This window comes from Arvicola amphibius, chromosome 1 (assembly GCF_903992535.2).
Source record: "Arvicola amphibius chromosome 1, mArvAmp1.2, whole genome shotgun sequence".
In the NCBI taxonomy this organism is placed as follows: Eukaryota; Metazoa; Chordata; class Mammalia; order Rodentia; family Cricetidae; genus Arvicola; species Arvicola amphibius.
Genome location: NC_052047.1, coordinates 173,554,234 through 173,561,133, shown reverse-complemented (window position 1 = coordinate 173,561,133; position 6,900 = coordinate 173,554,234). Strand labels below are relative to the sequence as shown.

The following is a 6,900-nucleotide window of genomic DNA, read 5'->3' as shown; positions in this document are numbered from 1 at the left end:
AAGACACAATCGGCATAAATGGCATTTATACCGGCTCACTGGTATTGCTCTAAGAATTATGGATTCTGAGAAACACAAGGTAAGAAGTACCTTGGAATATGTGACAGAGTGTGAAGAAATGCTTTGTAAGTGGCAGCAAGTGGTTCAGATTCTGGGGATTTCACTCTTAATTTCTGCAATTTATACCGTTAATTTAAAAAACTTATTTCTTTTTATATGTATGAGTGTTTGCCTACATGTGTGTATGTATACCACATACATACCACATACATGGTGTCTGGAAGGTCAGAAGAGAGTGCTAGATCTCCTGGAACTGGAGTTAAATTTGTGAGCCATGGTGTGGGTGCTGGGAACTGAACCCAGATACTCGGAAAGAAAAGTGCTCTTGATGTCTGATCCATCTTTCCGGCTCCCCAATCTAAAACTTTAAAAAAAAAAAAAGATATAGTGATTTGAACTTGTCCTTATAAAAAGGAGCAAGTTTTTTTTTTTGGTTTGGTGTGATTTTTTGTTGTTAGGTCTTGTGGTGGTTTGAAAGAAAATGACCCCCAAAGGAAGTGGCACTATTAGGAGATGAGGCCTTGCTGGTTTTGGAGGAAGTGTGTCACTTGGGAGGGGGCTTTGAGAGGTCTCCTTTCTCAAGCTTCTGGTTGCCTGCCTATGAAGATGTAAGAACTCTCAGCTCCGGAACCATATGTCTGCTTGCATGTCACCATGCTCCCCGCCATGCTGATAATAGACTGAAACTTGGAAACCGTAAGCAAGTCCCCTCAACGAAATGTTTTCCTTAGAAGAGTTGTCATGCCATGGTGTCTCTTCACAGCAATAAAAAACCTAACTTAGACATTTCTGGTAAAACATGTCCCTCGTATTAGATTCTTTATTCATATTAAAAAAATTTTGTATCCAGGTGGGGGTGGTATGTGCCTTTAATCCCAGCACTCGGGAGGCAGAGGCAGGCGGATCTCTGTGAGTTCGAGACCAGCCTGGTCTACAAGAGCTAGTTCCAGGACAGGCTCCAAAGCCACAGAGAAACCCTGTCTCGAAAAACCAAAAAAAAAAAGAAAGAAAAAGAAAATGTAAAATGCTGGCAGAAATAAAAGTGATGGCAAATAAAGAGGGTTTAAAATGATCACTTATGATAAAAGAACTAGGACCCGGAGAAAGTTCATAGCAATGAGGAGGGAACCATGAGGCTCCAGCTGTCCTCTGAAGGGCGTTGGGATTGGACCAACTGAAGTGGGCACCGTGTGTGACAGGTTTAGGTGCACATCTGGTCTTCTCTGCTTGGTGCTCACGGGAAGCCACGGTGAAAAGTGCCAAGCTGACCATCCCGGAACAAGGTTTGACCGCTGGGGACAGAGCTCCACAGGGGCTGCCAGATGGACTCTTGGGTCTGAATTGTTAGGGGCTCTGGTCACTGTCCTCTGGATTCTCCGTCTCTTTCTGTGGAAGAGCCCACTGCTTACATTCACCTTGAGAGTTAGGATCTCAACCCAGAAAGCTGGAGGGACAGAAACATCGAGGTCATAGCAGCATTATTTACATGCAAGGAAATTCCCTCACGTACATTTGATGAATTGAGAATTGTGTGTCATTTTGAAACACCTTAAAATAAAGATAAGGACCATTTCCCACACTCCGAGAAAGCCTTTTCTTTCTTTGTTTTCTTTTTTGCTGCTTGGGATTTATTGGGCTTTTATGTCTGACTCATCTTAACCCTGACAAGCTTTCAGCTGCTATTTCTTTGGCTAGTTCATGTTGTCCTTCCCTCTCAAACTTCATTCTAGAAATACAAACCTCCACACCTCACCTTTTCTTTTTCTCATCGCTTGATCTTTTTGGCCACATTCTGAGTCCTTTTTTTTTTTTTTTTTTTTAAAACATATTGGTCTTCTACATTCACCGGCTCTCCAAAGAAAGTAACTGGATATCCAGAGGGCAAGGTATAAAGGGAAATTTTCTTAAAATAAAAATAATTACTTCCATTTCAAATTTTGCCTTTTCCATATGGAACCTTTCTAACATGATTTGGGAAGCTATACAGAACAGGCAGTTACTTTACATTTTCTGTTTGGAAGGAAGGAAATGCGTAGGTGTCTCGTTACTATTTATTATATTGCAGTATAAGATTTAAAACAGCAAAAGTTATCATTTTTATGCTTATACCAACAAAACTTCAGAAGGATGAAAGTATTTCCAAAAATTAACTTACAAAATAATTTTCCCATATCGCACATCTTTAATCCCAGCACTTAGGAGGCTGAAGCAGGAGGATTGCTACAAGTTGAAGGCCGTATAAGAAGCGGTAGCATGATAGCCACGAGAGGTAACAAATCTGTCTCGAAAAAATGTCGTGAAAATTTCTCAGAAAGAGTGTGGTTAGAGAGATGGTTCGGAAGTTCAGAGCAGGGTTCCTCTTCTAGAGGACCCCGGTTCAGTTCCCTAGAAGGGAGTCTGGGGTCTACTAAAGAGTGTGGGTTTCTTTTGAGGGTAAGAAAAAAATACTGTAAAATAGGTAGTGATAATATGGGTATAACTTTGTGAGTATAGCAAAAGCCACTGAAATAAATCCTTAATAAAATAAAAAATGGTATTAAAATAAACCAAATTGGTCCAAACATTTGAACCAAAGATTGATTTTTTTAAAAGAAGTCTATTTTATCATGTTACTATATGCTAAAGCAGAGATGTTTGTGCTGACCCTAATTTAAATGTGTTTATAAGATGGTATAATATTTATCTTATCCTTTAAACGTAGCCTGCTCTCCAGTATACATAAACTATCATCATTTTATTTATTTTATTTCAGTCAGGGTCTCATGTAGCCAAGGCTGACCACAAGCTGACTGTATACCTGAGGGTGACCTTAAACTTCGGGTTCTTTGGCCACTACCTCTCGAGCACGATAGTTACAGGCATGTATATATAATTTTATGCATTGCTGGAGGCTGCAGCCAGGGCTTTCTCATGTTAGGCAAGCACTCTAACAAGTGAGTTACATCCCCAGCCCCACATTACATATAATATCAGTGAAACAATATAGCAATGTAATTTCTAGTATATAGGAGATACAGGCATAAAGTTTCTTATTGATGGAAGATAAGAGCCACGAAAGGTTTGAGACCATTTTGTTAATGTCTTATCAACTGAGAGGAAAAATCTTGGGGAGACTGATATCAGCAGGGGTTAGTGACACACCAAATTTTATCTCATAAACCCTGAGAAAATTTATGTATCTAACAAAGATAAATTGGAATGTCTCTATTGGAAGTGTTATATGCATAATTTATTAATTTGTCACTCAATTTCATTTATCCAGCACTGACAACTTAGTAAGTTTCCAGTCCGTATTTTCCACAGAGGAGGGTCACACCTCACATACCGTGTACTAAATAAATCCTTTGAGCATAATGACGTTATAGTTTTCTTCAGCCATGTCGCTGACTGCTGGCCAGGCCCTGGCACCCTTTCCCGATTCAGCTTCAATCATAGACGTCGTTGTCTGGACCAACGTCTGGTTTCTTTCACGGGCTTGCCCTTGGAAAAAGACAGTGGTGTCCCTGTAGTCTGTGGTCTGTCTCCTCCAATGTTTGCCTGACCTCGTTATCCAGAACAGTGTCCAAGTGTGGGCTGCCTCCAGCACTGAGTCTGCAAAAGAGCAGGGTCCTCCCTTTAAAGTTGACAAAGCAAAATAGAACCATCTGTCTAGCCTGGCTTGGAAAATGCCAGGGCCTGGCTGCTCTGGGTTGAAAGAAAATTTATAAACTGGGCTGTGGCCACAACCCTGAAACTTTTATACAATATTCAAAAACCCAGAGGACAGCCTGCTACGCCGCTGGCTTTCCTGCTTACCGGGTGCTCTTCAGGAGGAGCTTGGTCCTGTAATGAGCGACATAGGCTTAGGACCAACCTCTCAGCCTGTACTCAAGTATTCTTTTTGTCATGATGCTCTTGCAGGAAGTACGTCCAGAGAACTCTCATTAAAATTCTCTATCTGTGGACTGGAGAGATGGCTCAGTAGCTTAGAGCACTGGCTGCTCTTCCAGAGAACCTGAGTTTAATCCCCAGAACCCTCACGTCAATTCACAATTGCCTGTCATTTCAGTCCCAGGGACTCCAAGGGCAGCAGGCTCTCAGATGGTTCATAAACATGCATGTAGACAAAATACTCGTACATAAAGAATAAATAAAATTAAGATTATAAAATAGATCTTAATTTTTAAAATATCTATGTCTGTTTTCTGTCCCTGGGAAGTCCCTCATGGCTCTGATCTTTGCTGTGCTGGTCTTGCAGATGGAGACATTGGGAAGGAGCTGTTGTGTAGCTAACATGAGAGCACCATGGAAAACAGCACCATGCTTGAGACACAGTGGGCATTCAACAGATGCTGTATCTGATTGGGAAGCCAGGGATATCAGCTCTGAAATAGATTCTCCTTCTCGGGCCACAAGCAACACAGCTGACGATGTATCAACAGCCTATTGATGAGTTAACAGTTACATCGCCTTCCTTATAGAAAGAAGCCTGGATTTTATTCACAGAGTGTTTGAGCATTGGACTCCCTGAAGGCCGAATCTGAGATAAGACTGGTGTGTGTATGTTTATGTGTGAGTCGACCCAGGGAAAGTGAGTCAGAGGAGGATGGATTATCAGGGTGACCACTGTGACCTGGACCCCCTCCCCCTCATTCCCCCGGACCTTCCAGGAAATGTGCAGAGGGCCTTGATGGTTGGGATGCAGAAGCATTTTCACACGGCTTTCCATCCTGCCCAGAGCACATTTTTCTTTCTGAACCGACCATGTCCACCCGCTGAGTCAGCACCCACCAGTATACTTCAGGAAAGTGGGGGAGAGAAAGCAGCTGCTTGAAACAGAAGCAAGAGGTTGGCCAGGACCAGCTAAAAGTTGGCAGTGCAGAGGTGAATGCAAACTGAAGAGGTGTCCTCTTTGTCTATAAATGATTAAGAATTTCAAGGTGGCATCAGCCCTTCTTAAATGAGTGGTCACATGCTCCAAGAAGCCAACCCTCACTCCGGCCCTGGTTGAGATTCAAAGTAAGACCAGCGACCATAAATGTCATACACTGGCGGAGGTGTACCCTGCATGGAGGTTGAACTGAAATGGGCCTGAACCTATCAATGCGATCTCATTCCCTTCCTATAGTGATTGGCTGGGAAGCCTACTCAAGGATGCTCAAGGATGCTATGTGCCGAGAGGCAGGCCATATAAAGATTTTTTTTTGCTTCTTTCTCTCTGTGCTGCTATAAATGCTGTCCTATGGTGGGAACTATGTGTAGCCATGAGTTGTCACTGAGAACAGAGCTGTGGAAAAGGATGAGGCTGGGGACATTGAAGAATTCTAAGAAGCTCGTCCACCCCAAGAGCATCTTTTGTATCAATGAAGATTAATAACTAGTATAAGGGCAAAGTCACCAGCAACTAGAAGCATTCCTAACTTTTACGAACCTCCTCTCATGGGTGCATCCCCATGCTCCTGGAGTCATGTGTCTGTCTGTAGGCTGACTTTGATTAGGGCAGGGCAGACACAAGTTAAAGAAGCAAATTGTCAGTGTCATTGAGCCAATGAGAGCCACACTAGAGTCACCTTCACTCTCTGTAGAACCTGTGTCCTTCGCCTCTAAACCATTTCCAGTGTTCTTCATGGAGAGGAACAGTAGGAGCAGGAATAACCACTGATTCCCTCTGCCCCCCAGGAGGTGACTTAAGTTGCAATTGGATTTTATTGTGTATGGATTGAATTATTGAAGTTCTGTAGGGGATACTGGTCCATTTGCCTGCCTCAAATTCCCTCTGTCTGGCAGAGGACTCTGCCTGACTTTAAGAAATTGTTTGGCCTCCTGTGTGTAGCCTTGGTGAAACCAATTCAGAGCCAAAGAACCTGGATCTCCCTTGGCAAAGGTTTGGGCGCCAATCCAGAGGCCAATTGCATTCTTTCTCTAGGAAGCATTAATCCAAACAGCAAAGCTCTGAATGGACTATCCACTCGTGTGGATTCTGCTTTGTCCTGGGTTCCTGAAGGTCAAGAGTCTAGGATCTATCTCAGTTCTCATTACGTGCAGATACACAGGCACACACATACATGCATAGCACACTCACACACAGACACATGCTCACACAAATACAAGCATGTACACATGCACACACTCAGTCAGATACACATGCATGCAAACTATGGACTCACACATACAGGCGCGTGTACACACATACACACACACACATACACACAGAGTTTCTCTCTCTTTTTCTCATACCTGTGCCACCAAAGAATCAAAAAACAAACTTCAAATCTGAAATTTAAAGGAAGCAGAAAAGGTTGATTTATAAACCAACCCTTTTCATTTTTTGGGTACCCTCATGTTAGTGGAAGGCATGGCAGGACACTGATTGCGAAACTGGCCCCAGTTGCCCTGACTTCCCTTTGCAATGTGACTTTTAGTCCCTAGCCATATAAAAATGGAGTCTATTGTCTACCCCCTTGAATATGGGTCAGCTTTGGAATATGCTGTGTATGACCAAATGTGTAAGTGTGTGTGTGTGTGTGTGTGTGTGTAGTATACAAGTATACATATATGTATAAATAGTTTTAAATTATATCTATTATTTTAAACTATATACGTGTGTATGTATATGCATATATATAGTTTCAAGCTGTTTCAAGGCTGTCTCTCCGCGCCCTGTGACTGCCCTCTGAACAAACACATGCTAGCCTGCTGGAGAAAGAGACATGGAACATAGCTGAGTCATTCTAACTATCTCAGCCAGGCTCTAAAGCCATGAGTACGTCTGACCCTAGACCAGAAAAGCAGCCTGTGAACGAACTCCGGCTGACTGAGAATGCATGTGGTAGCCTAGCCACAGGGAACAGAACCCTACTG

General features: G+C 42.7%; 1 long non-coding RNA gene across 1 annotated transcript; it reads left to right on the top strand.

Moving 5' to 3' along the window:
- LOC119800038 lies at window positions 1–6,495 on the top strand. Its single transcript, XR_005282970.1, has 2 exons — window positions 1–79; window positions 4,298–6,495. It is a non-coding gene; the product is annotated as an uncharacterized LOC119800038 (long non-coding RNA).
- The last annotated feature ends 405 nt before the right edge of the window (window positions 6,496–6,900 follow it).